The sequence below is a fragment of the Pinus tabuliformis genome, chromosome 2_1 (assembly GCF_031772625.1).
Source record: "Pinus tabuliformis cultivar Carrire ecotype Pingquan chromosome 2_1, CPIR1, whole genome shotgun sequence".
Lineage (NCBI taxonomy): Eukaryota > Viridiplantae > Streptophyta > Pinopsida > Pinales > Pinaceae > Pinus > Pinus tabuliformis.
In genome coordinates this window covers 254,759,902-254,784,464 of record NC_142299.1, presented here as the reverse complement: position 1 = coordinate 254,784,464, position 24,563 = coordinate 254,759,902, and the positions used below count along the sequence as shown (strand labels likewise).

General features: G+C 37.5%; 1 long non-coding RNA gene across 1 annotated transcript in view; it reads right to left on the bottom strand.

Annotated features, from left to right (window-relative positions):
• The window catches only part of LOC149199675 (uncharacterized), a 92,494-nt gene that overhangs the window by 20,956 nt on the left and 46,975 nt on the right, over positions 1–24,563 (bottom strand). Inside the window, exon 2 of the long non-coding RNA XR_016253307.1 lies at positions 13,187–13,327. This is a non-coding gene — a long non-coding RNA (uncharacterized LOC149199675). The remainder of the gene's footprint in view (positions 1–13,186; positions 13,328–24,563) is intronic.

The window sequence follows — 24,563 nt, the reverse complement described above, 5'->3', positions numbered from 1 at the left end:
AACTGCTAATAACTTGAGCCCAAGTTTTGGAAACCTTTGTGGAATCTCCTTTCCTTTCTTCTCTTGCTTTCTCTTCATGGTTGTCTATTTGGGAAACCGCTTTCCCTTTATCCTAGGATGGTTTCGCATTCATCACCTTTATACTTTCCACTACAGATTTCTTTATGTTTTGCACATATGCCTTCATGCGTTGCCATTCTGTCTTCCCTATGAGGAGAGCTTCCTATAGCAATGCCACTTGTTCTTTCAAAACTTTAGCTTTCTGCTAAAGCCTTGTTCTCAGTTGTTATAATATGAATTTTATGATCTCTTTCTTGCTCTTTAGCTTCTAAAACCTCCAACCTTTGTTTTGCATTTAACAATTCTTCCACATAAAGATTAGATGACCATGTGAGAGGTGTGGATGTGTGGTTTGAGTGCTTATTGTGAAGGGCCTAAGTACTTTCTCTTTGAGACAGCTTTTCCTTGTTTTCTCCCATTTTGGAGGCTAACCTTCTTTTTAAAATGCCCCAATACTGTTTGGCATTGACCCAAACCCACTTCCCAGCTTTGGCAGATAAGGCAATTTTCACTTGCGCTAGATCATTTGTTTCCACAGGTTCTGTCTTGTCCCGTTGTCATGTTTGAATGCATTTCTAGTTGATTCAATTCTCCAATGCTTGCAACATCGAAATTTAAAATTTTCCCCAAAAACGTAGTTACATGTAGTCTGAGATCCACCCTTTATTTCAAGCCGTGGTTGCATCTCGTTGACATATACTACTGTTTGCAATTTTTTTTAATCAAGAAAGTATGGATTTATAAACCTTTGTATGGATTTATAAAACTTTCACAGTATTTCTTTAATCGACTTGAATGGTCAGATCTTGAATCTTCATCCTTTATATGTGGGCCTGTGTCCATTACACAAAGATCAAAAGGACAACAAGTCTTCATCGAGTATCATCCGGTCACCATTGTTTTCATTCCACTAACAACAATGGCCTTCAATGATGCTGAGAAAAATCTAAGCCTTGCACGTGGTTGATAGCGTATGCCATCCACCACTCATTCCGGTTGGAGATAAAGATTTCCTTCAAAATAATTCTAACAATCCAAGACCGATGCAATGTCGTTATCCTAAGCCTTACTCTCCCTCTTACCTAGGGAAGATATACCCATTCCTATAAAAGGAATGTACCCAAGTTCCCTCTTATCCAGGGACTCGTGCAAGCTCCCTCTTAACCAGGGACTTGTTTCCAAGCTCCCTCTTAACCAAGGACTTGTTTCCAACAACAACTTTCTGCTCTTTGGTGGAGATCATGGGACCTTTAGTTGCTTGTAAAGCTCCTCATTTCGATGTCATGAATTCCATCTTCATCATTATGGAGCCTTCATCTTGTAGGGCATCAACCATCCATCACTTTCCTTACGAACCATGTGAGTCACGTCATCCTTTTCATCGAAAAGTGATATTTTAGTCCACATATGGCTCTTCTTCATACAACTACCTCTTCCAAGACATGTTTCCTTTAGGATCCTTCATCCAACCACATGAGTGTTAGTTGTAGGTGACATTTACAACTCTCTTTTGGTAGCCCTGCGTCAGTCCATCCAGATGTTGTTCAAAACTAAAAAATGAACATCAAACCAAAGTTACCTTTTATGATGGCTTTTCATCATGACATTTTTCTTGCAATATCAACATTTTGAACATTCATAAGCACATCTCCAAGACTTTCAATGTCAAGGGTCTCCTTTCTTTATAGACCTTATCAGGGTCTTCATGCCTTCTCTATGGAGATGTCATGGCCAATTCTTCTAGTCATCGAATGTTGATTTCCTCTTCTACACGACCATAGTTGCACCTTTCACGATCTCTTCTTTCTTTCTTAACATATTGCTCCCAAGAACTTCCATCTATAGTTCCTTCATCTTTGTCAAGCACCCCATATTCCATATGAAGACATATTATGTTGATTTTATCTAGTCAATATGTGAACCATGCCTTCATGCATCTTTCCAAAGGAGGAGATCCCTTTTCTTTGATCATGCTCATGAGATAGAGCATTTACCCATGCAACCATATGACGACATGACTCAATTAAATACATGCATACATACCTCTTTCCTTCTTTTGGTCATCTAGGCTTCCTTTCCTTGCTTGAAAGTTCTTCAACCATGCTGCATTCCTTTGTCATCATACCATAATCCTTCTTAAACCATGAATCCCATACAAGATGAAATGATTAGCGAGACACTTGCTTCTTCCAAGTAGAGGAGAACCTTCCAGTGAAGATTTCAACGGAGGATCTTGATTATCCTAATCTTGCAAATACTCCTTCCTAATGATGATGCATGGTGAACTCTTCTATCCTCTATCATGCTAGATGACTTTCTTCTACCCATAAGTACTACTTATGCTTTTAATGAGGTTACCAAGAGTTATTTCCTTTTGATGATGACAACTACAATCATGTAGACTTCAACTTCTGCTATCTTTCAAGCTTCTATAATGATGTCATGAGATCTTGCTTCAATTATATGCTATTATGATGCCATGATGCATCCTATCATGCTTATAATGTTTCCTACCATGATAGTTATATTTTACGAACCTGAAAAAAACTAAGTGAAGAAGATTATCTCAGTCATAGTAGAGATTTCTCACTTCCTTCTTTGATTTCTTTCGCTCACGTTCTTCCACTTCTTCGGTGATATGCACTTCATTCCTTCTCTTGTTGTCTTTCTTCAATTTAGGACAGTTTCTCTTGTAGTGCCCATATTCTTGACAACCATAGCATTGGATCTTTGACATATTGACTTCTTCTTTCTCAGAGGAGCAAACTTCCCAAACTTTCCTTTTCTCTTAGCCATGGCAGCAAATGCTTAAACTTGTTCATTTGATCCCACGTCACATTTTGCCTTCAACTTGGTTTCCTCAATCTTACATAATGACCAAAGTTCATTGAATAGAGTGGCTTCCTTCTTTCCATAGATGCTTGATACGAAGCTAACCTATTCCTTTGGTAGTGCATCGAGCACAACTGTGGTCACTTCTTTATCGGACATTATTTCTCCCAACTCTTGTAGTTGGTCTCTTATTTCTGACACCCTCATAAGATATGTGGCTATTCCTTCTTCCTTTGATACCTTCATCTTATATAGCTAGGTTCTCAAAGATATGACTTCTCCAACAGTGCTTACGGAGAACAGTTCTACTAGCTTCTTGTAGATTTATTTTGATGTCTCCAACTTTGATACATAAGGTATGAGGTGATGGATTCTATAAGGATCCTTTGAGCCCTTACTCCCCCTTTCATATACTTTGCTAGAGCTTGAGCTTTTTCCTTTGTAGGTTTGTTGATTGAACCCTTAACATGTTCAACGACTTCATTTTCTATGAGGATCAAATTTGTCCTCTTCTTCTATGCAAGAAAGTTTGATGACCCAACCAATTTGTCGCTCTCCTTGCAAAATGAAGTCATTTCAATAGATTCGAACATAGATACAAGGATAGTTACTTATCAAGTGAAGATATTCCTTGATGATGAAATCTTCAACTTGATGCCTTTCTTGATGATGTAGATAATATAAGATGTATTTTTGATGAAGATGTCTTCCTTCAAGCATGCTTTGATGGTGACTCTTGACTCAAGAAGAGAGAGATCACCTTGATTCATTGATGATGATGGCAATGCTTCTTCTTGCTTCCCTTGGATGTAGAGACTTCAAGATGCTTCAATGTGTAGTCCTCCTTTGAGTGGAGGTAGGGTCCTTGAGGTCTTGATTGAAAAATATGTGAGCTTCTCAAGAATGCTTCAAGTGAAAAACCCTTCTTTGGTTGAGCTAGGGTTTTGAGGTCTTCTTTGATATTCGTTCCTTCAAAATGATGAGTGGATTAGGCCTTTGATGATTTCCTTGTGCTCGGCATTTATGTATCCTTTCCTTCGTGATTCGATGTCCTCTTGATGTCTTGACCTTCCTTGATACTCCTTTTAATGGTCATTTTTCAAGTTGCCTTTCCTTGCCTTGTCAGCTTAGCTCTAATACCATGTTGAGAAATCTAGAGCAGCTAGATAAGGTGATTTCTCGTCTTTGATAACTACTTGTGATGTATTTTTACTTAACTTGATTAGCTTCTTCTTTCTCTTGATTATATTTAATATTCTCATCATCAAACAACTACCAAATCATAACGAACAATGAGACAAGAGGACACAAGATGTAGGCAATCAGCTGGGGCCAAAACCTCTCCACTTGAGAGGAAAACCCACAAGAATTCTTCTCTTCTTATAGAATCTTCAATTGATGAATTCCAAGACCTAAGACCCTTGACAAAGACCTCTCCAAGACCAAGTCAACCTTTCTCCTTGATGAGCTTTATTTCCAACAATTTCGACCCCAACAACTTCTTCTACAACTTCAACCCAGCAATTTCTTCTAGAACTTCGACCCAATAGTATCTTCTGGAACTTCGACCCAACATTCTTCTAGAACTTCGACCCAGCAGTTTCTTCTGGAACTTCGACACAACAATTTCTTCTGCAACTTTGACCCAGTAGTTTCTAGCACTTCGACTTGCCCAATAACTTTCCAGCACTTCGACTTGCCCAATAACTTTCCAGCACTTCGACTTGCCCAACAACTTTCCAGCAATTCAACTTTCCCAACAACTTTAGAAACCCTAACACAAGAGAGAGAGAGAGGCCCAAAACTTCAATCTTGCTCTTCTTCTTCTTTTTCATCCTTTTCTAGCTTCTATCTTGAGGAGATCGAACTTGCTTGAGAGTGTGTCCAAATGAGGTCGAGTTCCTTCTTATATATAGGCTTTTGAGGGGTACGAATTGCTATCTTTAGGCCAACTTGTCCCTTTCTTTAGGCCGACTTGATCTTTGCACCATGACGAGGTCTTGGAGGGTCTTTTGACTCTATTTTGACACACAAAAAAAATCTTTACAATATGTAACATACCCAAATGGGTCTTCAATATATGAAAATGACTCAATTGACCTAGAAGCACTCAATGGGTGCTTGACCTAAAAATAAATTTCCCTTGAGCATGAAACCCATGCCTCAATAACAACAATAATAAATTCACTTTTCTCTTTTCATTAAATACATAAAATCATGATTACATGTCATTATGAAGAACGAACCTAGTTACATATTTCAACACAGCCAAATAGTCATTGACCTCAGGGGTCGAGCTAGATAGGAGAAAAAAGACGTGTTTGGTTTTGTTTTTTCTCAAGTTCTGGCACAAATCGAAGGAGGGAGGTTGGTCGTGTATCTAGTGGGTTTTGTGGTCAAGTTTTGTGCATCTGAGTTGTGAAATATCATTGTGTTAGGGTCTGAATTCTCTGTGTTTCTAATTTGTGTTAGGGCCAAATTTCTCTCTTTTGTTCAAGTGGGCCAAAACTCCCTTTAAGAGTTGTGCACAAGGCCGAGAGGGCATTCTGTCTGTTGAGTAAGGGTCGAGCTCAAGTAGGAGTGGAGCAAAGGAGAATATGGTCCTGTATGTTGGGTTTTGGAGTTGTTGCAATGGAGATATGAGGACCGAGTTCTCTAAGGTAGTGCATAGGAATGTGTGACAGTCTAAATTGTGTTAAGGGCTGAGTTTATCTTCATAAGACTAGGTTGCAAGGAGGTTGTGTGGCAAAATCTTAAAAGAGAAGAAGTGTAGGGTTGGAGTGTGAGGTAAGATTGTCCTACGTGGAGGTTTGGACATCAGGTATACTACCCCTAAGTACAGTGAATAAAGAGAAAACTTGTCACTTTTAAGAGGGCAGTCTTTGGATCCCTAAGTACAGTGAACCAAGAGGTGATTCATTGTTGTGTGGCCTACACAGTAAGTCCTAGATTAGTGCACTGTGTGAGGGCTGGTTTGATTCCCTAGTTCAGTGAAGTCAATGATAAGAGGGTACAAGTTGAAGACCCTAAGAGTAGGTTATCTTGGAGGAACAAAAGGGTTGCTAGAGGGCAGTTTGGAAGCCTATGTTCAGTCATTCTAGGAGCAGAGAGAAGATTGATAGAGGCAAATTGGTCAACTAAAGATGCAAGCATTCTAAAGTTACAAAATTACTTGTGAGCAACAAAAGAAGTGGCAAGGAACCTGCCAGGTGTTCAATGTACGTGGACCGAAAGGGCTAAGTCGAGATCTCCTTCAGCAAGTAAGTCAAGTGTATCCTCTTCAACGGTAGTTTGAGTGTCATAAGTTGTTGACATCAAGCCCTAGTTGTTCCTGAATCAGGGCTAATTGTAAGGACCATGATCCCTAGTACGAGAGCCCTATGTTTGTTGTATTAAAGTTTGTAACATAATAGGTTTTGGGTTGAAAAATTTTCTTGTGTCCTACATTGATTCACTATTGTATGTTTTCCACTATGCAAAGTGCTTGGGTTGTCACATTTTAGTGTGTTTGTGATCATGTTTTAGACACATACTTGATTCTTAAGTGCCGAGGAAAAATCAACAAAGTCTACCAGACCCACGGAACCCTTCATCTAGACCACTGTTGCCCTATTTCCACATTTGATATACTACAACACTCTATTCAGACCTTAAGAGATCTAGATATGTCCTTTAGCACCCTTGATCTGACCCTTGCAACCTGAGATCTAATCCTTGGTTTACCAGATCTAACCCTCAGCCTTCCAAAACTGAAGCTCAACACTTTGTCTTAGCAGTGTTAGGCCATACTAGACCTTATCCATCTTGCAGCGTTCTCTAACCTAGACCAAGCTACTAATTTGTGCCTCGGCCTTCATCTCAAGGTCTCGACCCTCCAAAAACTACCCTCTATAGGCCTACCGCCTACGACCAACCTAACCAGCTTGCAGCTCTTCACTCCCTTTTGCATATAGTCATGAGGAGTCTCGACCCCTTTCCAGTTGCCTTAAAAGCCTTATGATGTACCTACAACAAGAAAACTAAGGCTTCTGCCCTTCTCCAATACTCAAAATGGAACACAACTAGGTCTCTAACTTCCACGACCTTGCCTTAGCAAATATGGGAGCGCCTTAGCAAATATGGGTTGCTCCCATTAGCTTTCCACCTTCATTAGGGTCTACAGCCTCATGAACAAAACTCGGCCCTCCTATGGCATGCTTAGCACAAGAGGGCTACAACTCTCATGCACACGATGTGTCTCATGAAGCTCACCTTAGGCTCCTTTTATACTTTTCCTTGGGTCACTTACGAAACCTTCTAGATCTAGGGTTTTCACTTCTTTGACCCTTATTATATTTAATTAGTTTTCTTTTGGTGCTAAACCCATTGCTTGGGTCGAAAACCCCTCTTTTGGGTAAATCTGCTAACAAACAACTTATTGGTGGGTTGTCCTCTCTCGGAAATACCTTCCAAGCTACCCAAAATCTAACAATGAGAGGTGGTTCTATTTGCCCGAAACTACGAAAGGTGACAAAAAGTTGGCAGTCTCATTCTATAAGTGGCAACGAGGAGCCTAAGGAGAGGATATGCGAGTCAATTTAGGAGGAAGTTAAGGAGAGGATAGTTGAGTCAATGTAGGAGGAAGCCATCAAGAACATCCAAGAACACTCCCAAATAACAAGAACAATGGCACCTATTGTTGTAAAGCAAAAACTTCCAACATTTAGCAGCATTGAAAATGAGTACCCTGTTAGACACTATAATATCTATGAAATAATTTCATTTGCCAATGGGTATGTTGTTATGAACATAAATATGTAAAAAATAATACAAATAATAATAGTAATTAAGAATATAATTATTGATTATGAAAGGACATATTTCAATAAACATCCTTGTTCATGAAAGGGCGTCTCATCTAGTATAAGGGGCCCTCATTTGTAACCGTATTATTATATCATTTTTATTCAACAGTAATATATAATATTTATTCATCCTTGTGGATATTTTCATATTCCACATATTCTGAATATTTTGTGTGTGAGCGAACTTTGTTTGTCTCATTTGGCATTAGAGTTTTTGTTTTTTGATCCTGCCCTTTGGCCCTATTTTCCAAACTTGTCTGACAAGGCTTTTAACCACACAAAAGATTTATAAGAATTCTCTCGACCTCAATTCACTGACCACATTAGGCCTTTGGCCTTTATAGTTCAAAATCTAATTGGATAAAAAAATTATCGGCCATCTACAAATTTGAATTCCAAAAAGAAAAGAAAAAATCATTGTCATACAAAGATAAGCTATGTTACTCTCAAGAAGCATCGTAGAATATTTTGAAAAGCTTTATGTTGCAAATCTAGTTGTAATTGCCTCTATGCATCTGCCATACGGTACAAATCCGTCGCAAATCAATGTGTAATTGCATATGTACAAATGTCGCACGAATCAACTGTTACAACTACCTTTCCACAGTACCATACCTATCATCATCTGTCATACAACCAACATCTACAACCCTAGTGGAAATTAGAAAAAAAAAAAAAAATCAGCCGCCATTGTACAGGATTGCAGGGGTGTGAAAATTTCAACCACTGAAATTTCTATTGCAGCCACTAGTATTATTTCTTCTAATTGTTAATTATTTAGCAATTTATTGCTATAGCAACAACAAAATAAACACATTGCAATCTTCACAAAAATATTGCGGAAAATAATAATGCTGGAAACTGAGAAATACTATAGCACACACATAAAAATTGACACAATTATTTTTGGACAAATGTCCCCGGAAAACCCCAACTTGGGAAAACCGATGCAGCAACTGAGGGTTTTTATTATTATGCAGCAGTGAAATAATCTGAGTACAGTCCGGATGCCAAAAATTGGCAATCCTGCAAAGAAAATACTAGCAAAAATTATCTTAGCGAAATTTTAGTACAATCACAGGAAGGGTCTCTATCAGTTTTGGACTAATTGCAGAGGTAATATTACAGACTAGAGCAGAGAAGGTTTCGGTGATACGACAGTGATGTCTCCTCACTGTCTCAGAGCAAAGGCTTTGGTACTCTGTCTCACAACAAAGAAGAGATCGGTACCACTCAAGAAGAAGGTCACATGTGTGTGACTAGATCTCAGGGTACTGCATGAAGAAGGTCTCTGTGTGATTATCTTTACAGTGATCTCATATGGTGCAGGAAAAGGAACCAAAAGAAGGTAGAAGAGGACTTGTGGCTTGGTCTTGGAGTGGCTAATAGATCAAGGGTCTTGATCTTGTTATTCGTCAATTGGAATCTCTATAAGAAGAATTTGTGCAAGTTTTCCTCTCAAACAGTGAGAGGTTTCGGCCCTGGCTGATAGCCTACATGTTGTGTCTCTTGTTTATTTATGATCATGCATTGGTTACTATTTGATGAAGAAGAACACTAATAATCTAACATGAAGAAGATCCTAATCTAAAGAAGTAAAAAGCATTCACAAGCAGTCACTAATGAAAGAGAAATCAACTCATACTAATGCCCTAGATTTCTCAACACTCTACACCATGGCCGCACAACCACTGTCAGGGCGTTATAATTCTAACGTCGCATTTCCCTCGCTCAGTGAACATTGTGACAGCAAACCCTGCTACTTGCACCAACCATACCTAACATATTATCGTCCAGAATAGTTATTACAGTCCAAACTGCCATTTGCATATTGTCTGTACTAGTGTGTACTCTATTTAAGATTAATTAGAGGGATCGGACGAATCTGAATATGGGTGTGAGAGAAGGTTGTGACCTTTGATGTATTAATGAGGTGACGTTTTATATTTGTTAAAGGTAGAAATTATTTGAAAGTCAAAAGGGTTATTGAAAACATTTATCTTATATATATATATATATATATATATATATATATATATATATATATGTTAGAAAAGGGAGAATATATTAAATATTCATAAAACGAAAAGCATAAGAGGGTACGCTGCATAAAGTGTAACAACCCAAGTAAAATATTAAGGTATTCTTTAGATTGAGAAAAAAAGGTTAAACATACTTTTATAAATTGGAAAACTAAAAATCAAAATCAAAAAACAAAAAACAAAAAAGGTAAAGATATTATAGTAATTTTGCCAAAAGGCATACATGGAGTTAATCACTAACGAGAAGGAAATGGAATCTATAATGGATGAGAAAGGAAGATTTCCAGAAACTTCATATAACTACACTTCAGTACTATTTAAAATTAAAGGGATTCTTGCAGGGAAAGATGTTACTATTTCTATCTCGCCCGTCGAAGATAAGAATTATATAAACCCTAAATTCGCTAACCAATTGGTGATTCTTGAGTCAAATATAATTGAAAAATTAGACCTCTAGAACACAAAACAATATGACATAACCGATTTACAATTAAATATTGGGGACTATACATTTATATCACAATTCTCCATTCAATCCCTATGGGGCGATTGAGGTGACATAATTTTGGGTTTTCCCTGGATGGAATCACTGGGGTCCTTCATCCTAAATATGAAAAAAAAATTGAAATTTTCCTACAAAAAGAAAAAACAAAGCTATAGGATGCGACATTGAAACCAAATTCAGTAACACCAAAAGACATAAAAAATATCCCAAAATTATTTCTTTAATAAAACCAAAAGGCAATGCGAAATATGCAGAAAATCAGTTGAAAAGATTGTAACAGACAAAAACAAAGTTACTCGCCTCAAGGACCACAAGGATAAATTATTGACGCAAATTAAGAAACTTTAAAATGACAAGAAATAGTTAAAAAACAAATTAGAAGTACCCATCACGAAAGATGTAATGATGTCATCAGCCATAACTATCCAAGTTGAAGAAAAAGGAACGAATACCAATCTAGTCAAGAAGATGACAAACCAGTTGAAGGGAAAACATATTCAGATGTCACAGTTCAAATGATGGAAAATCCAAATGAAGATTTTGTAACCAACTCAACAACAAAAGTACCTGAAGTAAATTAGAAAGTTGTCACACGCATGATAAGGGAAAATCAAACCACAAGGACTCTTTATCGACATCTAAATCACAAGAGCAGGCGACCCAATCATTCTGCATATTTGTATCACTCAGAACAAAAATAATGAACTTATGTTGTGAACACTACTAATGTCAGTATAATTCAGTCTTGTGATAACAATTCTCACGAAGTATCCAATAACCGCAAGATTCCACAGAAGATTAGTTTAGGATGGTCAAATCCCTTCTCAGTGCGACAATTTTGTCTATCACTCAGAGGACCCTATCATCATGTATCAACGAAGATGACGACTTGAAGAACTATACCAATAGATTTCAAGACGAAGAAACAGATGACACACCTTGTCAGCGATAAGCTTTGAAGGGAAGGCTTTTGAAAAAGAAGGCAATGTTATGAATATAATGTATATAAAAATTATACAAATAATGTAAACAAAAACATCAAAAATAATCATTAATTAACTAATAGTTAGTATTGAATAGGCATGTCTCTAAGGACATGACCATTTAGTGAAAGGGCACATGCCTAGGTATATAAGCAGGGCCTCATTTGTAAAACATATCAACATCTCATATCTCTTCTATATTCAAACTTTTATATATATTTATTATCTTATGATGGATACTTATATATTCCATATCTTCTGAGTATATTGTTGTGTATACAAACTTTGTTTGTTTCAATCTCCAACAAAAAAAGTACATTGGAGCTAGCATTCCATGGAGAGCAAAGATTCTTATTGTTCAATTAAGAACTAACTCGCATCAACTTCGAAGTGAAATGGGGTGGTGGAAAAGACATAAAGAAGCTTGAGAAGAATGGGTGTGTACTTTTTTCACTTTTGGGGCAATGCAATCGGAAAAACATTTCATTTTGGAACGTGATGCTTTCAGAGACATCAGGGACAGTTATGGCAATATGTTAGAATCGGTCCCTTGGCATTGTCTTTTCAGCAAGGGGATAGTTAGAAGGTTGGGCCAACTCATCATCAATTTGAATAAGAAAATGATTGAATTGCAAAATGTGAAAAAGCAGGAAGGTTGGTGGTCCCATAGACTATTTTTAGTGTTGTGGACATTAAAATATCATTCATTCATTCATATATTAAAACAAATATTTAAGCGTCATATCACTGACAAGTTTATATAAAGGTATTTAAAAAAACACATGAAAAAGTACATTCTTTTGTGGTTAAAAAAAGTAATTTAAAGGGATATATAAGTTTCATTATCAAGGTATTCATAAATCATTGAGGAACACAAAATGGAAACCAGTAATGGAAGCTTTCCTAAAACTTCTAAAAAATGGTGTTTTGCACTATTTAGAATCAAAGAAACAATCGCAGGAAAGAATGTTAATATCTCTATTGTTCTCATTCAAGATAATAATTATGTCAGTACCGAACGTGTTAACCAATCAGTGGTACCTGAGTCAAATCTAATTGAAACAATAGAATGGGATGACAAAAATTCAACATAAGCAACTTTCAATTGAGCATTGCAGACTATACTTTTATCTCACAATTCACTGTTAAATCTTTATTTTATAATGATATTGACATATTTATAGGATCACCCTGGATGGAAGCACTAGGGACTTTTATCATAAACACAAAGAAGTTCTTAACATTTTCCTATAAGAAGAAAAAGATAACGCTATAGGATACCATGTCGAAGCTAGATACAGTAACATGGGTAGACTTTAAAGATATCTCAAACAAATATCGTTCTACAGTAACATGTTCTATTCAGTTATAAATAAATATCTAGTTTCTAGTCCATTATCTGCTCCTCTTATTTTCTATTGAAGCTATAGTTCTATATATCTATTAGCAAGGGGGTCATGTTGAACAAGTTTCTGTGCATCATGACGTATGAAATATTTGATCAACCTAGCTATGCATGATTGCTGAAGACCATTACTACAATGGTAGTCTGTTTGTTTCCAGCCTTCAGACTCCATAGAGTTGCAGGTCATACCATGTTGCCAAGCAGTGATCATATGATTCTAGTTTCTTTAGTCCACTGCTCCATGCACAATCAACGTCAATTCATTTTCCATTTGTAATGATGCCAGACATGTATCTTGAAGATATGGAAAACATTCCAGGGTATCAATAACCTTAATTTTTGCTCCTCTTCCTAGTTTCCCTAATTTACAAGTTTAAGTGTTCATCACATCTTTTAAAGCAGGATAAAGATAAAGTTAATACTTTCGAGACCTTCAAACTCCAATTACACCAATTTTCAACTACAAATATAGATACTTGGAAAAAGAAAACATCTGCACTAACTGGATCAGTCACCTGAAATATGGGAGCATCAGCATCTTTATTTACAGCTACTATAACTTTGGAGTCTTTCATGCCTGCCAGATGTTGAATTGCCCCTGACACTCCAAAAGCAATATAAAGCTCTGGTGCAACGATTTTTCCAGTTTGACCAACCTGCACAGAAAACAAAAAACTCAATTTCCATAAAATATATATATATATGATGGCAGTGGAAAGCTAGAGCATATTGTGTCAAATAATCATCATAGGGGGCATCAACAAATTCATTAACTGGCAAAATATTTTGATATGGTAAAGTAAGTGTGATAGAAGTAACGAAAATACCACAGTAATATAATATCTAGGAATACTAAACCATATAAGCTAAATGAACTTCATAAAACTTTAATGAACTACAATTAACATATACATTAACCTGTTCGCAGAGCTATAGAAAGATAAGCCCAACGTGTGGGGTTTGATATCCAGTCAGCACATGCATTTAGTTAATATAGCATAATCGAGATCTTCATGATATTAGAATCCATGCTACAAAATTGGATATTCCCTGTCCCTGTCCCCTGATGCCATTATAACGAATACAACCACAACTTATCACAATAAAATAACTCAACACACTCACTACTATGTTGCACGAAACTTCTAGGAACCTGATGTTTTGGGCCGAACCTGTACCAAAATTCCGAAACTCAGTCGAAACTCGACCATCATGTAATCATCTATGAAAGTTAATAAACACTTGGTTTTTGTTGGCCAAACTCCATGTGGGTCATCTTATTTATGACAGCTGATATTTTTCTTGGATCCCTCTCATCGAGAGGTGTAGGATTGATCTAAAGATCATCTGATTCCAATAAGTATTCATGGAGTTATGAATTTATTTGTGTTATAAGACAATTCGTCAAGGTCAGCCAGCAACCAAATAAACCCCACATGTGCTCAACATTTTAATATAAAAGGAGATGACTTGAAAGTCATTTCTCACACACACTTCTATCTTGATTTCTCTCCACTTGTCTTGGGTTTTAGTGGAAGAGAAATCTAGGAGTGGAAGCCCTAAACATTGGAGGATAAGAAGCTGCCCTAGCCGCAGTCAAGAAGAAATATGCTGCCCTAATCTAGAGGACGCAGTCATGAAGAAAAGCCCTAACGCTATCAAGGAGGAGCCCTAAACCTATACGCTGGTCCCTACTAACGCAGACCTAAAGGCTGCCCTAACGCAGACCTAAAGGCAGCCCTCACTAAGACCTAAAGGCAGCCCTAACGAAGCTATCCTAAGGCAGCTCAAGAAGAAGGAGGACGCTGATGTGAAGGGTCAAAGGGACAGCGTGGAGGCTGCCCTAGACAAAGTGAAGGGCTGTGTGGACAGCAGAGCCTTAGCCGCAGCATGAAGGATCAAAGGGACAGCGTGGAGGCTGTAGGGACAGCATGGGGACAAGACGGTTAAGTGCACCATAAGCAAGCAACCAGGCCGAGGAGAATAGAAGCAATATGCTACTGTTTGTGGACGGATAGCTGGGTGTGTAAGGGCTGCCAGATGCCCTAACCAGTCACCATATAAGCAGCAGTAAAGGCAGCATTGGAACAGCAGTGTTGTGGACAGCAGCAAAGTAAATAGGACAGCTGGGTTATAGGACACCTGGGCTCAGTGTTGCAGGAATCGCCCCCCCCCCCCGGATCCGAGGCCGGAATCGCGTCCCGTACGGAAGCGTTCCGGAACCTCTCCCCGAAGCGCGATTCCAATTTTCTGAAGCGCGATTCCGTTTTAAAAAAACGATTCCTGGAATTATGGAAGCGGCTGCCCGGATCCGCGCTTCGGAGGGCGCTTCGGGCCTCCGGAAGCGCAACGCTTCAGGCCCGGAAGCGCACGCTTCACGAGGCCCGGAAGCGCGCTTCCACTAACCTCCGCGCGGGCAGCATTTAACTTGGTTTTTTTTTTTAATTTTTTTAAAAAGTTCACTTAAGTTAGCATGAGGGGGTGGGTTAGGGTGAGGTTAGGGTTAGTTTAGGGTGAGTTTAGAAAAGAATAAAGCCCCCATTCTCTTCTCATTTTCTCACTTTGAGTTTATGAGAGTTGGAGAAGAGAAGAGAGGAGAGGAGAAGAGAAGAGAGGAAAGGAGAGGAGAAGAGAGGAGAGCTTGGAGGAGTGAAGAAGGAGGAGCTAGGAGAAGGAGGAGGAGCTTGGAGCAAGAGCTTGCAGGACTTCATCTACAAGAGCTAAAGAGGTAAGTTCAAACCCCAAACTCCCTTGTTTTTTTGAAAAAAAAATTGTATTTTTCTCCTCCCTCTCCTACTCTTTCCCATTGTTTCTACTTGCTCCTTTATTTACAGGTTGTCCACCACCTATATCCATATTCCAAGATGGTGTTCTTTTGGCTTCTATGTATCATTCCACTCTTGGTTTTAATGATGGCAAGGGTGAGGAATAGAGGGGAAGAGGAAGGGGATGAACTTGGTGACCCAATGTATGATGAGGAGGAAGGGTTTGAAGAGGAAGGGGATGAACTTGAAGGGGACACTGAAGCACAAGATGGGAAAGGTACAACAACACCCTTGTGGAACTATGTGACCAAACTTGATGGGGGAAAGGGTGGTGGATCTTACAAATGGATGTGCCCTCATGATTGTCATGGAGGAAAACCATATTGTGGTTCATATACCCGTCTGAGGAGGCATCTTTGTGGGGTGCTGGACAGTGATGAAAAAAAGGGTTCTGTGGGGGTACAAATTTGCCCAAAAATTTCAGCTGAACAAAGAACAAAATACATCCAAATAGAGATGGCTACACAACAAAAAAACAAGAAACAAAAAACTCATTCTGAATCAAGTGCAACCTCTAAATTTGGTAGTTGCCCATCTCCTCATGGTACTTTTGCAACCTCTGGAGGTAGAAAAACAATAGGGGATTTCCTTAATGTTGCTGGGAGGGATGATGTGGATGGAAAGATAGTCCGTTTTCTTTGTGCTTGCGGTGTACCATTCAATGTGCTTCGCTCTCCCTATTGGCATGAAATGGTAAAGGCCATCAATGAAGCCCCAAAAGGATACAAGGCCCCCAACTATGAGAAAGCTAGAACAGTGTTATTAGAAAGAGAAAAAGCTAAGGTTCAAAGAGCTTTGACACGTTTTACACATGAGTGGGTGGATTCTGGGGTATCCATTGTATCAGATGGGTGGACAAATATTAGAAACCAACATTTGATAAATGTTCTTGGTGTTTCTTCTAGTGGTGCAGTATTTATTGCATCTCATGACTCCTCCTCCATCAGTGCAACTGCACAAAACATTGCAGATCTCCTATTGAAATCAATCAAAGATGTTGGTCCGAATAATGTGGTTCAAGTGATCACAGATAATGCAGCAAATTGTAAGTTAGCAGGAAAAATTATTGAGCGTACTCATCCACACATCTTTTGGTCTGGGTGCCTGGTTCACACATTGAACCTTTTGATGCATGATATTGTGAAACACAAAGATTGTGGGTGGATTGCTGAGGTTTACAGGAAAGGGAAGCAGCTCATTAAATTCATCACAGGGCATACAAGGGTAAACTACTTCTATGGCACTTACTCCAAGTTGCAATTGCTTAAAATTGCAAAGACAAGATTTGCTAGTTATTACCTCACCTTTAGGCGGCTAGTGAGGGTGAGACAAGCTTTAACTAATCTGGTGTGTGCTGAAACATGGGATGAAATTAACACTGACACAGATGGTGCTAATGAAGTCAAGGACACTGTTCTTGACAGTTACTTTTGGTCACAGGTTAAATATGTTTTGCAATTCACCAAACCAATTTATTACATGATCAAGTTTGCAGATTCAGATCGACCAGTAATTGGGGAGGTGTATGAGCAAATGGATAGCATGTTGGGGCAGATTAAAGACATTGTTGAGCCTAGAGATACCACCTTGTACAATTATATTCGTGAAGAGGTGGAAAACCGATGGGATATGCTAAATGTTCCATTGCATGCATTAGCATATGTTTTGACACCTAAATACTATCATCCATCATGGCTTTCAAAACCAGCACCTGGGGGGGGAAGCAGGAAAAAACCACACCAAGATAAAGAGGTTCACGAAAAATATATGGCTGCATTGAGTAGATTAATCCCTGATAATGAGGAGGCTGCATTGGTACGGAGACAGGTGAGCAACTATACGAGCAACACTGGTCCATTTGGGAGCATGCATGCAATTCAAGATCGAGAGCATTTTTCTGCTCTTGAGTGGTGGAACATGCATGGAGGGCCTACTCCACTTCTACAGAGTTTGGCATTGCGGGTGCTATCACAGGTGGTAAACACTTCTTCTGCAGAGAGGTGTTGGAGCTCTTATTCTTTCATCCACAGTGTTAAAAGGAACAGGTTGAATTTAGACCGGGCAGAGAGCTTGGTTTATGTTCATTACAACTTGCGATTGTTGTCCCATTACTGTGAAGATGCAAAGTCTAATAAAGACTTGTTGACTTGGGACAAGAATCCAGAGGAGCCCAATTTGGAGGATGGAGTGTTGCGACTAGAGCAATTAGAGGATTCTCTTATCCAGGTATGTCCATTGTGGTATGAATTTTCCAATTTTCCCTTATAAAGAATTCATGTTTTTAATTTTTTTGTTAACTAGTGTTTTTTTTTTGCATGAATTTTTTGAGCGATTCTAGGATGATGACACGGGTGTTGATATGCCACCACCCCCACCCCCATCTGGTCCCTTGGTTTCTACTAGAGGAGGTTCTTCTTCATCAGTTCCAGTGCCACGACTTACACAGGGACCATCTTCTTCATTGCCACCACGTGGAGGCCCGCCATCACGTTCTATTCGTGGTGGAAGGAGGAGAGATTAGTAGATATATTCACAATCTACTTCTTTTTGTCATAGATTACTCATTAGACTTGTAGACTTGTGAATTTGAATTTTGAACCTTTTTGGCTTGGCGGTGACCAAGTGACATATTTTGTAAACATTATTATTTGAATTTTGGACATGACAAATGTTGACAGTTGCTCACTTGCTAGATAAATCATAATATGCTCTATGTTTTATGTTTTATAATATGCTTAAATGTTTTATGTTTTATAATATGCTTCAAAATTTGATGTATGTTTGTAATAGCTAGAATATAGATGATTGTTGTACATACTAGTAACTACAATGGAATCATGGATGCCATATCTATCTTGATTTATGCAAAAATATGCATGTTTTCATGTCTTCTACAATTAATTTGGTATTTGGGATGTTTGTTTTGAGTATAAATGCAAAAAAATATAAAAAAATATATATATATAGCAGACGCTTCCGCGGACGCTTCGCTCCCTAGATTTTTGGAAAATGACGCTTCCGCGCTCCGCGCTTCCGCTTCGCGCTTCCGCTTCGCTCCCGCTTCGTGCAACATTGCTTTCGTCCACATAAACATCGATGATATTCAAATTGTCTTGTTCAACCTTTACATAAATATTGTTATCAACATTTCCTCTTTTGAACGCTTGTTTCTGCAAGTACCTGTCTAGACAGGGATACCAAGTTCTAGGAGCCTGTTTGAGAACATATAAAGCCTTCTTTAACCTACAAACATAATCCTTCTTATTAATGAGCAAAAATCCTATTGGTTGTTCTATGTAGACCTCTTCTTCCAATTCTCCATTCAAAAAAGTTGACTTTACATCCATCTGATACACCTTCATCTTTCTCAAACAAGCATAGGCCAAGAACATCCTGATGGCTTCCATTCTAGCGATGGGTGCAAATGTCTCTTCGAAATCTATTCCCTCAACATGCGCATAACCTTTACAAACCAATCTTGCCTTGTTTCTGGTAACTTGTCCATCCTGATTTAGCTTGTTCCTGAAAAACCATTTTGTGCCACTAATATTTTTTCCTTTGTTCATGGAACCAATTCCCATGTGTCATTCTTTTCAATCTGATCCAATTCTTCATTCATTGTTGCTATCCAATGTTCATCATGACTGCCTTCTTCATAGTTACTAGGCTCTAATGTGGATAAGAGTGCAAGATGTGTTTCTTCTAGCATGTGTATCTATCAATTTCTTCCAATTCCTGTACCTTCATTGATGTCCCCAGTGATCTGGTCTTAAGGATGGTTCTTTTGATACCATCTTTTGGGAGTCTTAGAAGGTTCCTATTGATCATTTCTTGTCTCATCCTAGTTGACAGTTGTTTCCTCATTTGATTGTTCTTCCTCCTAGGCTTCCTCTTTAACCTTTTCTTGTTCTTCTTCTTTTGTCTCTGGTTCGGTTGAGGATGAACTTCATTGTTTGGCCTTTGATCCACGAACTTCAACGAAAGTTACATTTGACGCTTTCAACTATCCAATTGAGTCTCATATTATAGCATCTATATGCTTTACTTTTGTGTGAGTACCCAACAAAAATGCATTTGTCCACCCGAGAGTCAAATTTTCCAATCTTTTGGTCTTCCCTTTTAATGTAGCATTTGCTTCCAAAGACTCATAAGTGTTTGACATTTGTTGGTTTTCCTTTCCATAGTTTGTATGGAAACTTATCATAGTTGCTTCTAAGCAATCCTCTGTTCAGAATGTACACCATTGTTTCCCTTGCTTGGGCCCAAAATGCATCGCTTAATTTTGAATCATTAAACATAGTTCTAGCTATTTCTTCTACTATTTTATTCTTTCTTTTGACGACCCCATTTTGTTGTGGTGTTTGTTGAGAAATCTAGGGCAGCATGATTAGGTCTTCTTTTAGCTTGATTTCTCTTACTTTGACAAGTTCTTGCGAGGTTATATTACTTTATTTTATATTGTTATGTTCCTTCATCATCAAGTTAATTGCCAAACAAATGAAAATCACAAACACAAGAAAAGAACACAAGATGTAGGCACTTAGCCAAGGCAAAACCCCTAAGTAGGGGAAAACCCATTCAAACTCTACCACTAGTAGATTCAAATCAAATTTGAGAAAACCAGGACCTTTTTGACCAAGACAGACTTTCCTCCATCCACCAAGTCAAGCATTCAAGAAGACTAGCCAAAATTTCCAAACTCAATATAATTTCAACTTCAGTATCCAAGCCAAATGGAGTCTCCTTTCTGCCACTTTAGAAATTTTCGGCCTGCACTCTTATCTCTACAACTTCGCACTTCTTATTTCAGTTTGTATTGCTCTTTTAGGTAGAAACAAGATGAAGTGATGATTTTCTACTTCTTCGTTGTCCTTTATTCCCTTTACAATGTAGTTGCTTGCTTCTTCTAGATGCTTTGCACTATTTCTTTCCGTGTAATTACAGATCAAGTTCATCCTAGATAGATAGATGCCATACTAAGTCGAGCTTTCTACTTATATATAGTCTTCTAGGTCGAGTCATCTTCAGTAGTGCCGACTTGCTAGATGTTTGAGGCCGACTTGGAGTTACTTGAAGCCAACTTGGTGGACGAGTAAATACATAGTATGATTTTTCTTTCTTTCAACATAATAAGCCCAAGAAGGGTGTATGTAACAACAAAACACTATAGCTTGTTCTTCTTTAAACATAAAATCTACAATTGTATTGTAAATAATATATATATTGATAAGATGATAAAATAATAGCATGATTGAATGTTACAATGAGGGCTCGCTTATATACCTAGGAGGGCTCGCTTATATACCTAGGCATGTGCCCCTTCAATGAATGGTCATGTCCTTTAGAAACATGCCTCTTCATTAACTAATTATTAATTAACTATAACTGTGAGTACTATTTATTCATTTATATTTATTTTATTTTATATAAATTATATTTGTAACATTGCCCCTCTTCAAAAAGGTTTGTCCTCAAAGCTTAATTGTCGACAATTCTTCACTTGCCCACATCATTTCAGCATATGTGAGGGGTATTATTGTACTTTACCCATTTTCTTCTCAATTTTTTTAATATATTTATTTATTTATTTATTTCACTTTATTTTTATTAGAATTAACTAATTATATATATATATATATTAAACTTTATAAAAACTTATTATAAAGTTACTTTATAATTTAATAAAGTTCCTTTATAATGATTTTATAAAGTGACTTTTTTGTTAAAGTTATTTTATTTAATCTATTATGTTGTATAGTTTCATATGGTCGTGCCCCTACAATGCTTCGACAGGTCACTTGCTCATTCTCCGCATTCCACAGTTTCGCCTTCTCATTATCCACTTCGCAATTAATATATGATCCAACCTTCTAGTTCGATCCACCATGCACAGGAGAGTAAGTGCAAGACTCCTTGCACAAGCAGTGGGTGGAGGGAATCATCGTAATAGTTATGTCTTGAAGCAACCTGTTGACCACAACATATATGTATCCCTTTATCGCTGCATTGAACATCACAACTTCATAAGATCTGGAAATGGCCAATTCTCGCAGCAAGTCATCCACACCTGGCCTTTTCAACAAATAAAATTTCAACCACTTATTTTTTTCATATTCAACATCCACGCTGAAGTCGAAGTCGGTAGGCTTTTCTATGGGTTCATAATCTTCTTTTTTAATTATTAGTACTAGGGCTTGGTCCAAGTCAAGTACAAGAGTCTTATTATTCATTTCCACGTACTCAGGCGCCATGGAAGGCAGTATGTAACTTTCCTTGTTCCCATTCGACTTGTTTCTCAATTTTTGTGGACACCACAACCCATCCTTCTTCTTCCAAATTTAATTGAGATTGGATTTCTTGACAACTCAATTGTCCAGCATCAATGAATAGCAATAACACAACTCCCTGATATGTTGACCCTATTATTTCTATGGTCTTAATATCAAACCTGGAAATGATCTCGCAAGTCCCCAGAGAATATATCCATGTAAGTTGACGATGCTTATGGGTTACATAAAATTCGTTGAACACCTCAACACATCTAACCACCTTTGAAGGTATATTAAGTTTAGAATACTTAAATGTTGACCAGCCTGTAGTATTCAATACTGTAACACCCAAAGATATTGTAAGGTTATTATTTGAATTTCCTGGAAAACTCGCTTGCATTTCCTTTGAAACAAAGAAAGCATTAACCATGATTTGCATCTTTAATGTCAATTGATTACTGCACTACTTCTTTAGCTCGGGCAATATGTTTTGTTCGTGTTTCACCAAAACCCTATCCATTTGCTCTTCCTTGTGCTCTCGCTTTATCTCACCCTGAGGAATTTCTAATTCAATGTGTTCAACATCCTTTGTAGTTGCTAGTTGCTTCTCTAGACGCCATTGAATCTTTAGACATCTCTAAAATTTGATCAATTTGCATACCTTTCAAACCTAATCTAATGTCTCGAAATAAGGCACAACTATGTTGATGCACATTTTCATTGTTGTGACCTGGGTTAGCACTTGATTCAAATGGTGAACTGTTCAACTTAGGTGATGGAGAATTATCCGTTCCCTCTTATCTATAGCTTCTACACCTTCAATAATTTCATCCTCATTGATATTAAGGCCAACTTCTAAAGTAGGTGCTAAAACTGATGTTTTGAAAGTCTTTAATGATTCTGCAAATGATATTTTTATTTGTTGTAATGATTCTCTAATTTCACTTAACAGTTTAGATTTAGATTTATGATATCCACATAATTCCATGATTTTAGGGCCTAAGCTTAATGGGTAGAGTGTGCAGTAGTTAACGTTCTGAAGGGTCGAATGGCTTTGATACCACTGTAACAACAAAACACTGTAGCTTGTTGTACTTTAAATATAAAATACACAAATGTATTGTAAATAATACACACATTGATAATATGATAAAATAATAGGATGATTGAATGTTACAACGAGGACCCGCTTATATACCTAGGTATGTGCCCATTCAATGAATGGTCATGTCCTTTAGAAACATGCCTCCTCATTAACTAATCATTAATTAACTATAATTATGATTACTATTTATTCATTTATATTTGTTTTATTTTATATAAATTATATTCGTAACAATATATAACAAAATGACTTAAGACATATACCTAGAAGCCTACAATGGAGGCTTTGACCTATTAACCAATGACCCAAGCATGAAACCCATTCTTTAACAAGACAATTATTTTTACAATAAATAATTTCTTTCTTTTTCTTATAACAAATACAATTATGATGACCGACACTAGTTACATTATTCAACAATGTCTTAGTTGCTGAGAATTGTCTCTTTATTCTATGTTCCTCACAAAAATGTTGAAATTCTTTGGATATGAATTTCCCGCCATTATCCAATCTCAAATATTTGATCTTCAAATCAGTTTCATTTTCAACCATTTCCTTGTAGATTTTAGGAAATTCAAAGGCATCAGAGTTTTTCCTTAGAAAACTGACAGTTGTCATCTTGGTATAATCTTCATTTGCATGAAGTACAGTTCCCCATTTAGTCCTTTGGTCTTCAATGGTCCACATAAATCGTTGTGAACCAATTGTAATGGTTTGGCGGAGGAGTGTTCCTTGGTCTTAAATTCAACTCTTGTCTATTTTTTGTGCTTGCAATGCTTACATGAGGTGTTGGCCGGTTTTGAAATTTACAGCATTTCTCTCACTGCTTCCTTTTTTATGATTCTAACAAGGTTGTCAAAGTTTATGTGTCCCATCCTTTTGTGCCAGAGCCAACTTTCATCTTCTCTTGCCAAGAAACAACTTTCGTTTTTAATTTCATCCAACATATGTGTATCATTTGGAGTACTAGTTGTTGTTTCCACTAGCTTTCGAGATTTTTCTCTCCTTATTTCACATTATTTGAGTCAAATAGCAATGTGTGCCCTTGATCACACATTCAACTTATGCTTAACAGACTATGATTCATGTTTTCTATGAGTAGCACATCTTTTGTTGTAGCCTCCTTGCCTCCAAGCTTAACTGTTCCTTTTCCTATAACGTTTGTAGAACCATCATTCCCAAAAGAGACTATTCCATCACTTCCTTCTTTTAGAGATATGAATTTGTTTCTATCTCCATTCATATGTGTTGAGCAGCCATTGTCAACATACCATACATTCTTCTTGCTTTGAGCTTTTAGAGCAAGTGCGCAACTTTCATTTTTCTTCTTCCAAACCTTTGGAGAGACATTTTGATTTTGTTGTGACTCCCTTGGAGGAGCGGTTAACTTGCAATCTTTAGCCAAATGTCCAAAATTGTTGCATTTATAGCATTCCACTTCATTGCTTAAGTATCCAAACCTATTATAATTTTGCTTGTAATCTTCTCAAGAATTATGGGATAATCATTCCTGGAGTAATTTCCAAAGTTTCTTCTGTTCCTATCATAGGCCTTGCAATTTACAACTTTATGTCCAAATTTTTTGCAAGAATAACAAACACCAAGAAAAATGGTTTGGTACCTGAGGGGGAGATCGTATTTGTGATGTTGTTCTCCAAGAACCTTCTTCTTGATATTTCTTCAATGTGGGTTG